The following is a 14,470-nucleotide window of genomic DNA, read 5'->3' as shown; positions in this document are numbered from 1 at the left end:
CCGTCCCTATTCTTTTGTCTCTGGTATTTCTATTTTCTTTTGCCCTCCCCAGGTACGTGGGGAGTTTCTTGCCTTTTGGGAGGTCTGAGGTCTTCTGCCCGCGTTCAGTGGGTGTTCTGTAGGAGCAGTTCCACGTGTAGATGTATTTCTACTGTATCTGTGGGAAGGAAGGTGATCTCCACGTCTTACTCTTCCGCCATCTTGCCCCTCCTCCCCTTAAATATTTTAGCTTTCTCGGACTGATGTAACAAAGTACCACAGACTGGGGGGCTTAAACAACAGAACTTCACTTTCTCACAGTTCTGGAGTCTGAAGTCTGAGATCGAGGTATCACAGGGTTGGTTCCTTCTTTGCACCACGAGGGAAGGACCTACTCCAGGCGTCTCCTTTTGGCGTGTAGATGGCTGTCTTCCCCCCATATCTTCACATCATCTTCCCTCTTTTCCTGTCTGTGTCCAAAGCTCTTCTTCTAAGGATACCAGTCGTATTAGATTAGGCCCAACCTGATGATCACATTTCAACTTATTCACCCCTATAAAGGCCCCGTTTCGTCTCCAAATATGGCCACATTCTGAGCTACCCGATATTAGGACTTTAACCTGTGAACACTGGGGGAGACACAGTTGAGCCCACGACACAGATTACCCTAACCGCAACCATCACCCCCCCCACCGGATAACTCCTGTTTGCGCCCCTAGATCATCTCCCCTCTCCTCCAAGCTGTGCTGTGTCCTGTGTGGACTGCATCAGAAAACTCCCTCGTCCCCTGGCTTCCTGATGGGTTAGGCCAACGGGAGTTGTTGTAGGAAAGTGGGGGCAGGGGTAGGGTGGAGCCAGATCTCTGCAGCCCCAGGATCCCCTCCCACCCAGTAGGTGGGTGGGCTTGGCATCCTCTCAGCTGATCTGCTCCAGATGGTCACCTTCTCCAGCTCCCCGCTTCCTCCATTGTAATAATGCATTGGTGATCCCAGGTGATCCTAAACTAGTTCATTTCAGCACTTCCTGGCTATGGGACCTTGGACAGGTTACCTAGCTTCTCTGAGCCTCGGCGTTCTTATCTTTAACATAAGAAGAGCAACAACTACTGCCTGCCGTGCACATAAAACATCCAGTGTCTGTAAGCATAAGTTACCTTCCAGGATGGGATGATGAAAGATTTTACCAGATATTTTAAACGCCCTCCTAAATGTTCAGAAAAGAGACAGAATCTCTTCTAGATCAAACTCTTGTTCTGCTCCTCTGAGACCCCTCCTCACCGAAAGCCTCCTGGGGGCTCCGGCCTCATAAGGTCCAATTTTAGCAAGAATCCTGCTACGTCAGTGTAGCCAGAATCATCCACTCTTGATATCTGATCAGATCCCTCATGCCCCACCCTGGACATCTGATCTCTGAGCCACCTTCAGCAAGAATCCCGCCAGGCTGGTTAGCCAGAATCCCCACCGCCTGCATGCTCCTCTTAGTAATCCCCGCACTGACCCCTACCTGGCCCTGGCGTAAGTCCTCACGTTTCTTTCGTCAGGAGCTGAGCCTGCTCTCTAGCTCAGGGACCCCCTAGAGTAAAGTCTTCCATACCGTCTTTACAAAAAGCGTCAAGGAAAAGTTTTCTTTAACAAAAATGTTCAAAACAAACGGGTTTATTGTATTTATTGTTATCTAGAACTTTTTACCAGGGAGAGACACGCAGAATAAAAGATGTTTTTGAGTGAAGGGAGCAAAAGTATTATAAAATGTAGTAAAAATCAGGATGTAATAAGTCTATTAAGATTGAAAGCCACAAATAAAAAGATTATCCTTGTTGTTTATACATTTGGGAATAAATTATTGGAAGAGAAAATTGTCATATATGAAAATATAGTAGTAACCAGAATGTAATTCCCATACCTCTGCAATCCCTCTGAACTAAAGTCAATGCCCTTTAGGCCCCTTGGAGAAAAAAACTCTAAAAGGCCTATCACGAGAGGAGTAGCCACTGTGTTTCCCCACATCACAGAGCCAATTACCGGAGGATCAGAAGGAAAGAGACCAGGGCTCTTTCATCCCACTTGGATTTTCACTTGAGGGTGAGTTCAGAAGGTTGAGTAGAGATTGTGAGACAATTCTACTCTCCTGTGAGGACACAATTATTTTTACAATGGAGGCAGATAAGTCAGTAAACCAAGATATAAGGTGCTTGTTTATCATCTCAGCAAAGAACAAGACATTGTAGCCAAATGGAATTATATTTTTAGAAAGAAAGAGAAAGTGAGGAGGCCTTTATTCTGCATAATATCTCAAAGAACTAGGATCACACTCACTAACATGTTAGATTTTAATTACACATTATACACATTTCAGATGAATAATGTTCAGTCTGTCAATCAAGATTCTAGTATTTAGTGATCAGAAATATGCGAATTGGATGTAACCTCTGCAGGTTATATTAGAAGCAGTTTTAGGCCCGCCTGTGCTCTGAGTTGATATGTGACCCCCGGGGAGGGCCTCTCTCCGATTTCTCTGCAGGTTATATTAGAAGCAGTTTTAGGCCCGCCTGTGCTCTGAGTTGATATGTGACCCCCGGGGAGGGTCTCTCTCTGATTTCCCTGCGTGTTTAGCATCCTCACATTTGTTCCCGATCATTTCCTCATTTGTCCGTCTCTCCAACTAGGCTGTGGGCTCTTTGCGTATAAGAACCTGGTCTTCTTGTTTTGGTAAACCTAAGGCTTAGCACTTGAATATAACAAAAGCAGATTTAGAATACAACAAAAATGAGTAAATTATATTTTCAATATCAGTCACCATAAGGAATATTTATAATTGTAAAGCTTATTAAATGTAATTAAATAAAAATTGATAGCCATATGCAAGTTTCTGAACTTGTTATTATGGAGGATAGATAGAAAACAGAGATAAAAAAGGACACACTTTTTTCCTTTCATCCAACCCACAGTGTAACAGGCAATTACACATGTTTAGTTTAGACACATAATTATTTTTAAAAATGAGATTAGTGCCATTAGAAAAATATCAACACATTTGTGGATTTAAAGAAGAGGTCACCTATGTAGGGGTCCGAATAATGGCCACCCAAAAGCAAAGGTATCAGATACTAGTCAATGGAATGTGTAAATCTTGCCTTACCAGGAAAAAGGGCCTTTGCAGATGTGATTAAGTTAACAATCTCGATTTGGGGAGATTATCCTGCACGAAGTGAGTGGGTCCTCAATCTAGTCGCAAGTGTTATAAGAGAGAAGCAGAGGGAGATTACACAGACAGGAGAAGAGAGGGTTAATTAACGTGAAGAGCAACACAGACGCTGGCCTTGAAGACGCTGGCCTGGAAGACGCTGGCCTGGAAGACGCTGGCCTTGAAGACGCTGGCCTTGAAGCCTGGGGTGATGCTGCCACAATCCGCAGAACGCCAGGACCCACCCGAGGCTGCAAGAACACAGGGACGCTTCCCCCTGGAGCTTCTGGAAGGATCATGGCGGTGCTGACGCCTCAGTTTGAACTTCTGGCCTCCCGAACTGTGAGAAGATAGGTTTCCGCTGTTTTAAGCCGCCAACTTGGTAGCAACTTGTTACAGCAGCTCGGAAACTAGTACCTCCTTGGAATAAGCAACAGGTAGTGAGAAGGCCCCGGGAGGCGCATGTGAAGCGGTCGTGGAAAGAGCGCAGTGATCGCGGCGGGAGGGGGCGGCAGAGGAGGGGACGCCGGTGAAAGTCCGTATTCCTTATCTCAGCTGATTCCGGGCCAGTGCTGTGATCAGACAAATGGAAACACAAGGCAAATTCTGCCCTTTTCTCAGTGAAGAGAAGCTGCTAAAATCCCACATTCAGGGGCAAAGTCCCTCTGGACCAAGCACCGTTCTGAGCGCGTTATAACCCTTTGTCTTAGTGTCGCTGCCCTCACCAAGTGCCTAGACTGTGTGCCTTCTACACAGCGGTTACTGACGCAGCGCGGCTGGATTGTGGTGAGGGCCCTCGTCCACACCGCAGGCTGCCACCCTCTCCTACCCTCCCACGGCAGAGGGCTAGGGCTTCAGCTCTCTCTCGACTCTCCTAGCAGAAGCGCACTGATGCCGTTCCCGAGGGCTTCATCCTGGCAACCCCGCCTAACCCTGACCACTCCCGGAGACCCCACATCCTAAGACTGTCACACTGGGGGATAGGGTTCCAACATATAAGTAGCACAAACATTTATTCACATAAAAATCACAACACGTCTGGTACTATTCCTCCTGACAGACGAGGAAGCTGAGGCACAGAGATGTCAGAAGAAACTTAGTCCGGGATGATTCACCGCTCTGCACCACTGCGTCCCCTGCAAAGGAGCTGAATTTGGTTTTGCTGGTGGGGGGAGGATAATGCAGATCAGGGTAAAAATAATCTGACTGTTGCCTTTAGGGATGGTAATTCTAGTCAACCTTACCCTACTCTCCAGCTAACTTGCCCTCTATTAGCTTAATTGAAATAAAAACGGACCAGCAAGTATGACTCAATTAGTTTTCTTTACTATTTTCCTTCCACTATCAGGAAAAAAATAAATGCAAATTGTTTATAATTGGAGAATGAAAAGTAAATCGATACCACACATCGTCAACTTCTTTAAGAAAAATTCTCTTCCATGTCATCTTGAACTGTACTTTAGTTGGAGACTTATTTTGTCTAGCAGAGGGACAGGCATTTTGATAAACAAGAGTGTGTAATATTTTCTATGGAATTTGTCAGCTTTCAACAAGAAATTAAATGACCATTTTTAAAGGATACTCAGTGTCCATAATAACATGCTCAGGTATTTTATCACCAAGAGCTTCTCCCACTGCCCTGGGAAATTCTGGTCTGGAGGAACTGATGATTCAAATAACTGGATCTGAAGAGAAGTAGGTCCTGCACGTTTTGATTCCTGCTCCTCTGACTTCAGGCATAATTCTCCATAATCCTTCTTTCTCACACACCTTTGATTTGGTTTTGACCAACAAAAATGAATGAGAATCTATTTTCATTATTAATTTGTGTGACCCACTGAGTTAAAAAAGCAGAGAAGTTAAAAGTAGAAGGACAAGTGCAAGTCAGCCTGCGCAGGGGTGTGGTCCCTTGATGGTCACGGTGGTTCAGAAGGTGGTGCTTAGCTCTGCAGGTAAAGAGACATATTGTCACCTAACGTAGGGGCAATGAGGCAAAGGAAAACAGAGACATTTTATAAAACATTGTTATATAAAGCCAATTCCAATTCTTACTCTTGTAAACGGTTCATGCATCCTTCACCTAATAGGAAAGTATATAGTAAAATTACCGTCTAAAAATTACTTTGTCATCATGGGATTGGGAAGTTATGAAAAGGCAATTTTATCAAGTTCATCAAAAAATACGCAAGCATTTTTAATGTGATAAGGGTACAACTACCAAGCAAACTAGAATACTTTTGATGGACAGCACTGAAGACACAATAAAACACCCTTACTGACAAATGCTCTTTTTTATATAATCCATGGAAAGTGGCATGGAGATGGGATTAAAAGCATGACCTTAGAGTCAAATTATTGCTCTGTGATCTTGAGGAAAATCTCTTCAAATCTCAATTTCCTCACCTCAAATGGGAGCAATAATATCTTGTTCACAGAACTTTGATCATGAAATTCAACAACGAAACCAAACATATAAAAGTGTTTTTCTCCTTTTTTGCAGAATATTGTTTCTGACTGATGTCCGCGTGCATTCCAGTCAGAAGGCCATAAACCATATCACCTTATTTTTCTATATTTTCAAATCTTAATCACCAGTATAGTTATAAATCATAGTTTACGGGGGACATTTCCCTACTGATCAACCTGAAGGATTAAGTATTACTTCTTCTTCTTATTTCCCTTTCAGAAAGTAGCTTTCTTTTGAAGGTCTTAGAACCCCACACAATAGCCTTCAACATAACAGTTAAATTGACTAGATAATTCAACTGTTGTTGACTTTTGATTCTCATGTAAAATTTCCTAATCTTTGAGCATGTGTCTTATAAATAAAAGGCAAATGAAGGTGATACGTATAATTAAATTAATTAATCATCTAAAAATGAGAAGAACATAGCTTTAAATTATGCTTACATTTATAGCTATTTTTCCCACGGAAAGGTTAATGGTATAATTTGGTGCAGACAAGTGTTAACAAACCTTTGCTATCTGATAACACAGATTACAAAATTCAAGTATATACAGCTTGGGAAGTGGGATTCATTTTCTTTGCTTTGATTACCTGCAGTCAATCTTAAAAGCTAGTTTGAGAATAATTTAAGAAGAATAATTGGGTGTATGTTTAAAACCTGGACTTTAGGGTCAGTTCTGGCCCTAACATACCAGATAGAGTGTAGCTTTGTGACCTTACCTCTGATTCCTAGTTTCCACATCCGTAAAGGTGAAATGTTGGGTTTCTAGCATATGCAGCTGACTTAGCACTGCAACTGGCCCAGCAGTGCTCAATAACTGCTCAGTTATTTTTATCAACTACAGTAATTAATGTTAGGACTTTGGCCCCAAAGCATGTAAACCGACCTACATATTATACACACATGTATGTCCACAAAGACATTTATAAACATGCAAAACACTAAACAGCCACATGGCACAAGTGAACAGGCTCTCACATAAATCAGTAAGAACATAAGTGATATTTGGCTTGGCACACAGTTAAAACTACAAGAAACATCTGCATCCCATCCCGTACTCATAAGGGGGGGGGGGGGAGTCAAAAGAATTTATGTTAACATAAGCAGCAATATGTGTCACCATCCATTAAGCTCACCATAGAGCAGTGTGGCTATTGGCAACAGAAGCAACAGGAAAAGCCAGCTAGTGGCAAAGACGTGTCACTCTCCATTATTACTAAGAGCACAAAATAGAATCTCTCTTCCATGGTAAAGTCCTTTCCCAGTTTAAATTTAGCACCATGCTCTTTTTGATTATGAAGTTTTGCACACTGACGGTTTTATATCAGATAGAATGATTTTGCATCATGAGCAGTAGGTTAGCTAAGAAAGCCAAGAGAAAAATGTTCAAAAACATATGTATTCCCTCTGGTACTCTGTCCTTTCCTGAGAGCAAGATGGAGCTAAATAAAACCCATGACATGTGAAAAGCAAAAATATGTTATCCCCACTTCAAGTTCAAGAACTTAGGCTGTTTTTATAGAAAGGCGAACCAGCACATCAGGATGGAATTAGCGGTCGTCTTTTGGAAAGCTGTTAGAAATATAAATGTTAGTTTAGGGCAGTACCAGATGCCCACTTAAAGACTGCAGTAAAATACATTGGCTAGCCCTTAACATCTCAAATAAAGTTTTATGGACCAAAAGTCAGTCATTAAAACAGGCTTTTATTTTTGTCCCTCTGGTACTGCATTTCCACCCTGTGTGCCAACTCATTATGTCCACACTGTGCGTAACACAATCTAAAGCAATTTATTGGCTGACGTTATGAACAATATTCATACAGGACATTTTAGCGGAGATCCCACTCAGCATTACTTACCTCTTTTTCTGCCCTGTTCATTCCCCTAAAAAGCCCTGCAAGCCTCAGCCTGGAATGAAACCATCACCTGGGTGTGCTGGTAGTGTGTCCCCAACTATCCTGCTGGGCTGGAGAAAATCACACAAGTGGACATAGGTGGCCCTGCAAAGCCGTGGTATCCAGCCCCATCTGGGTGCTCAGTGCAACCCAGCAAATCCCTTTATGCCCTGGTCAGTGTGCTTTCCCACAAATGTCCAGATCTACAATCCCATCACCTTCTCCCTCATTGACAGTCTCATTCTCTATATCATTTCATTTTCCCTTCACTCGTTTCTTTTCCTTTATCACAGAAAGAGAAACCTTCAAAGGAGGTCTCTCCTGAATGTCTTGCTACGTAATCTGTGTAAACTTCAGCTCTTACTTTCCTCGCTCTCAGGGAGGAAGAGGCATCACTTCCTGCCCAAGGGAAACCTACACACCCTTCTCCTCCCTGGCTTTAGAGACTTAACCCATCAGATAGCACCTCCCCCTCTAGATCTGCAGAACTGTTCTTATCTCTCACAGTGTAAATATGGTAAAGGGTCCTCAATTCAAAAGAAAACTTCTCATCTCTGTCTTGACTCAACATCCCTCTGCCGCTGTGATCCAATCATCCGCTGCTTGAGGTCGCTGTCTGTCCTGTAGAGCCCTTCATCCGCCGTGGCTTAGTCCTCTGGGGCTTCTGTCACCACCACTGCATGCCAACTGCTCTTTGTAAGGTCAACCTTCAAGACGTATTATCTAATGAACTATTTTTAGTCCTTATCTGAATTTCTTTGTGGAATTTTGGACCGTGAATTCTCTTTTTCTTTAGCTTTGGTGATTCATCTCCTGCTATTTTGCTTTTTCTCCCATCCTTCTGGCCACTCCTTTCACTCTCTGAGGTCATCTGTTTTCCTTCTGTCCGTCTTTAAATCAGTATTTCCCATTGCCAGCTTGAGGGCCTGTGCCATTCCCTCAGCCGTTTTCATTGCTTCACACGAAGATAACAGTACAAAGTTATCAACAGCCCAGACCTCTTGCCTAAACTCCAAATCGACTTATCTTTTAGACATGTCTTCCTCAGTTCTTCAGTGCTTTAGCACCAAATCAAAGTCAATGTGCTCAATACTTAACTTATTCCCTGTGCATCTCAGTCATGGTCCTTCTCTAAATTTCCTACACAGTGTCTCATCACTTACACAAGCCATACTTGTGGGTCACTCTAGACTTCTTTGTGTCATTCATCTACCACATCCAGTCAATCACCAGCTCTTACAGATTCACCTGCTAAAGATCTTGGGTTTGCAAGTTTTCCATTTATATTAATTGCCATTGCTTTTTTATTTGGCAGATATATATCACCATATCTCTCAGATTTAAAAAGAAGTGAAGGACGGGAGGGAAGGAAGGAAGGAAGGAATGAGGGAGGGAAGGAGGGAGGAGGAGGGGGTTAAGGTGGGAAACTTTCTGTCCATCAGATAAAACTCTCTGTCTTTCTCAGTCCAGGTCCTCACCAAATCTATCACAGTCGCCTCCTAAGTGATTCGCTCCCATCCTTATCATTGCTGCTAAAGATATAATTCCAAAGTACAGTCTGATTATAACACAACCCAGATTGAAATATACCAGTGTATTCCAAATTTAGTTAGGGTTGTCCAAACTTCTTTAATAACTAGGCCTGGTCGTAATAACCGCACATTGGTAACGCAATAGTTTAGGTCAAGAGTTAGTGGCAGCAATCAGGCCAGTAGAGGTTCTGGAACTTTCAACACATGGCGTCCAACAATGCTCAGAGCGTCACCATCCCAGGGGGCCAGCGGAGGAAAGAGAGTGGACACACCCACAGGAGGGACATCTGTCTCTGCCCTTTCCATTCACTGGAACTCAGTCACGTGGCGACACCCTGTCCTGAGAGAGGTGATGACCCAGAAAGAAAGATTTTGGAGGAGAATTATCAGCTTTTGCCTTTCTTCCCCACAGATAGAAAATAAATTCAAATTCCTTTTCTTAACACTCTGGATCTGTCTACTTTCCACATCACCCAGCTCCAGTTCCTCTACATTGATCAACCTGTGATACGGCCGTGACCAACTTGCTTCCCCAGACTTACCATGCTCTACGACACCTTCATGACATCTACGACAGTCCCCTCTGTCTCCGTCACCAGTTTTCTTACTCCCCCTTCCCCCCTTTAGAAAGGAAACTCTCACCTTCATAACCCAGATCAGACCACTTTCCATGACACCTGATTGGATGTGGATGACCTTCTCCCATGTTGCCAAAGCTCCTTGAACAGAGCACTGAACAAAAGGATAGGTAGATGTAGGTTTACTTGTCCATTTTCCCCGTTGACTGTATACACCGATGAGTTCTTCACTGCAGTGATTATGTAATGCTTCTTTTAATACATCCAAAATTATCTCTAGGCTTATTCTAAAACTAATTAAATTAGACTCATTTTTTAGACTAAAAGAATTCACTATTGGGCTTCCCTGGTGGCACAGTGGTAAAGAATCCGCCAGCCAATGCAGGGGACACGGGTTCAAGCCCTGGTCTGGGAAGATGCCACATGCCGTGGAGCAAGAAAGCCCGTGCACCACAACTACTGAGCCTGCGCTCTAGAGCCCACAAGCCACAACTACTGAAGCCCACGCACCTAGAGCCCGTGCTCCGCAACAAGAGAAGCCACCGCAATGAGAAGCCTGTGCACCACAACGAAGAGTAGCCCCTGCTCACTGAAACTAGAGAAAGCCTGCACGCAGCAACGAAGACCCAACACAGCCAAAAATAAAAATAAATAAAATAATAATAAAATAAATTTAAAAAAAAGAATTCACTATGGAAGACAAATTCGCTATTGCTGAATATTTTAGAGATTTGTATTTGTCAGTTAGGTGTTTCAGAAATTATCCTCTGGTAGTCTCTGTGAAAATGCATTTCTTGAGTTCTACTCATTCCAAGATCTAAATATTAACAGCTCAGAGCCCATGTGCTATTGACTGATTAAGTGTATAGTAGGGAGCAGAAACATACACATACACACACAACGACAGATGTGAGGATATATATACACTTGTGATTGTAAGTATTTTATATTTATGTCTTCATAAATAAAAAATTATTTTGCGGCATCTGCAATTTCATAGACTTCACATGTCTTAGAGCAAAGAAAACTTGATTAGAATTTAAATAAAATTAGTTTTTTCCCTTGATTCTATATGTCAAAGAAAATGAGTTGAATTTTAAATATCTACTTATATTAAGAGAGAAAATTTTAATTAAAAAATCACTGAATTTGTGAAAACACTTTACTAAAATAATATTTTATTATAATCATAGTAAAGTATTAGATTCAGAAGACCTGAATTAAATTTCCTACCTTACAGTTTACTAACTGTATGACACTGGGAAAATTATTAACCGTAATCTGTGATATTCTCATCTACTAATTGGAGATTTACCTCACAGACTTAAGGGATCAACCCTATGGAGAGATTCTATTACAAAAAAAAAATAAATTAAATTAAAAAATATATATATATATTTTTGTTATCCTTTCAATGAGACAATAGGATTTTGTGGCAGACTAGTGTTGAGCCCTGGACCGGGTTATATTTGAACTTGAGAAGGTCATTTTGCCAATTTAAATGTGAATAAACTTCTCAATAAAGTTAGATCTCCATGTGGTCCTTTGTATGTGAGTGTGTGTGTCTGCAGATTTTTCTGTACAGGACACACATATACGTACAGTCGGCCCTCCATATCCGCGGTCCTTGATGTGTTGAATCCATGGATGTGGAACCGTGGATACCGGGGGGCCGTTTTATATAAAGGACTTATATTCTGGTATCTGCGGGCGTCCTAGAACCGGTGCCCTGCGGATACCGAGGAAATACTGGAGCTCGAGGAAGTCAGAGGATGGCAGGGTTCTTTCTGACAGGGAAGAGTATTTTATTACCGATAATGTTAATAATCACCAGCACAGTGATAATAAACGTCACCCTGACTTTTATTGGTTTTATTATTATTTTTCACTCGCTAACGACATGTCCCTAAACAGCCTGCCCCCAGAGTAAACAGATCTCACTGCCCCACCATTGATAAACCCACCTTATTTGTGTACACTTATTCACCAAGAAGCAGTATCATCCAAAGACAGTTTTCTGTTACCGAAGCATCTGTAAAAGAGAGATCTACCCCGTTAGCTTTCTGTGGGGCAGGGCAACTGTTTACATCAAGCTATCACAACTCTGAAATCATACCTAATATTCTCTCTCATACTTATCAGAGAACGTCGTCTGTTGGTTAGCGGCTCGGTTACAAAAATACAATTTAAAAAAAAGACAAACTAGCAACTCCTGCCACCTCCTTCCGCACCAGCAGGCCCCCCCCTGCTCCTTTAGCAGTACCCTCTCTGTCCAGAACAACTGCAGCAGCGTCTACAGGAGGGACGCCGGACTCTCCTCGCTTTGGGGGCTCTGTTTGCTGCCCTGATGACAACAGCGCTGGCCTGCTTCCACCAGCTAGTTTTCTGCTGCGGAAGTGCAGCCGCCCAGAGCCACCATCCCAGCGCTTCCTGCGCACCTGTCAGGTCTGCCTTCCCGAGAAGCCTGGGGACCGAGGCTCAGCTCTCCCGGGTGTTCGCGCAGATGCTTCTCCCTCCCTGCCGTGCGTTCGGAGCGGAGCCCCTTGATCTCGGTCCCTCCTTGGCAGGGTCACTTTGCATCTGCTCTGCTCCCCGCCGACAAACGGCACCAGGCAGTGGCTGCCTTCTCTGTTCCTGATAAATTAATTAACAACCTCGGAGGCTTAAACGGTTTGGAAGGATTCTAAAGTCCTCTCACTTGATGACTTCCACTAAGTTGAACATGTTTATCCCTTTCACAGGACCTGTATTTTTAGATCAATGACCTTTGGGTGTATGATTCATTCTGATTTCATTTTTTCCCAGCGGGCACAGTTTCACATAAGCCTATTTAAAAACAGTAAAGCAAGCAATGTTTTAAATGGAATATAATCTATTCTACACCTGTTTCCTCAGACTGTTTTGATGGAAGAGGATGGTCTCTACAACAAATTATGCTTCTACAATGTAATCCACAGCTAAAATATTTACGTATCTCTATTTACATGAATATTTTAATTTTAAAACCAATTAATTGAAAGTAATTTTCTGCAAAACAGCCATACATACAAAGTGAGATATTTTCAGTTGAAATGACAGAAATATTTTCTAAGTATAATTAGTTAGGGCAAGAATTTTGTAGAATTTTCCCCGGTTTTCTTGTCCCTTATGTAATGAGAAATGCATCCAGATAGAAATAACCTTTAGATAAAAAATTGTGTAACACAATCTGCTTACATTATTTTGTCCATTATGGTAACCAGATTTTTTAATATATAAATTTATTTATTTATTTATTTATTTTTGGCTGCGTTGGGTCTGCTGCTGTGTGCGAGCTTTCTCTAGTTGCTGTGAGCGGGGGCTGCTCTTCATTGTGGTGCGTGGGCTTCTCATTGCGGTGGCTTCTCGTTGCGGAGCACGGGCTCTAGGCACGCGGGCTTCAGTAGTTGTGGCTCGCGGGCTCTAGAGCACAGGCTCAGTAGTTGTGGCACACAGGCTCAGTAGTTGTGGCGCATGGGCTTAGCTGCTCCATGACATATGGGATATTCCCAGACCTGGGCTTGAACCCGTGTCCCCTGCACTGGCAGGCAGATTCTTAACCACTGTGCCACCAGGGAAGTCCCTGGTAACCAGAATCTTGATTGTAATAGTTAAGCAGGTTTCATACAGATCTTGATAACGCTATGTAACAATAAAAAAAGGTCCCATTTACCTGGAAACAAGATCAAAACTGTAAAACAATCTCTTAAGTATGACTGCATTTAGAAAGAAAGATAAAATCTAGCATGCTAATTACAAAGTTTACTATAACTATCTTCATAAAACATACCACGAACAAAATTCCTCTTTTTTCTCCTAGCGTTCTGTTACATTTACTTCATATGTAAGAAACAAAGCACCCTTCTTACCACCTCTGCTTTGTGTCTGAAAGATTCACTAGTTCTTCTCATCTGTGGATGAAATTTCCAAACTAGATACCATACATTTTTGCGTCATTCTTGGATTGGATACCATATAATTTATCATCTGAATCATGTCCCTGTTGAAAGTGAAAAGGATGGCTCTTATCTACATGAGGGCATGAGGTGAAAATTAGGGCTGCCACATGCAAATCAGAGGTATAGTCACACTACCTTTATATTATATAAAAGTTGAGTTCAGTTCCATCCACCATAATAACATTTTAATTCTTGCCCAATTCCTCTTCTCCCTCCACCAACTAACACCTGCTTCAGGAAGCTCATGGCGGGTGGGCCAGTGGGGGGAGATGGTTGGCTTCTTTTTTTCCCCCTTTCTCCACCTTTTCCACTTATGTGATGCTGCTTTGGTATATTCTAAGGTGGAGTGTAGAAGACAAGAAAGACAGGGGAAAATGTCCCTCCTGATTGATATAGTTGCAGCATGGTGTTGGTACCCCTTAAACAAAACAGAGGTCCAAGCAGACTTTACTGATTCCACACTGGTTACTGCAGTGCTGCAGGCCGTGCGTCCAGCCATCAGGGCATTTATGACTCCCCACTCAGCACTTGAACTGCTGGTGGCTCCTCCCTTTGTGGGACCCATCTTACCTCTAGACAGTCCTCCTGGGTAGGGTCCCTTCCAAACGACTCCAGGCTGTGTCCCTTCCATGAAGTCCATAATTGGTCCATAGCAAAGATCCATTTTTGCTCTGCCATGGATGGAAGTATAACTTGCTCTCTTGATCTTCCAGCTCCAGACAGCCTCTTACCATTAGATCTCTCCTAGCAAGAACAGCCCCTGCCTGCGTCTCCCCAGCCCTAGGGAATGCATGCCAGCACTCTGAGGAATGTTCTTGAATCTCTGTCCGTTGGTGAGAGGGAGAGCGGTGGTGGTG

At 42.8% G+C, this 14,470-nt stretch overlaps 1 long non-coding RNA gene across 1 annotated transcript; it reads right to left on the bottom strand.

The window, feature by feature from the left end:
- Window positions 1-3,809: 3,809 nt before the first annotated feature.
- Window positions 3,810-12,311, bottom strand: LOC118895701. The gene is made up of 3 exons (XR_005020006.1): window positions 12,075-12,311; window positions 11,601-11,668; window positions 3,810-5,108 (listed from the first exon to the last, which is right to left on the bottom strand). It is a non-coding gene; the product is annotated as an uncharacterized LOC118895701 (long non-coding RNA).
- Between the last annotated feature and the right edge of the window lie 2,159 nt (window positions 12,312-14,470).

Source organism: Balaenoptera musculus, chromosome 5 (assembly GCF_009873245.2).
Source record: "Balaenoptera musculus isolate JJ_BM4_2016_0621 chromosome 5, mBalMus1.pri.v3, whole genome shotgun sequence".
NCBI classification, from domain to species: Eukaryota; Metazoa; Chordata; class Mammalia; order Artiodactyla; family Balaenopteridae; genus Balaenoptera; species Balaenoptera musculus.
The sequence above is the reverse complement of the archived record's forward strand: the minus strand, read 5'-3'. Positions and strand labels throughout refer to the sequence as shown.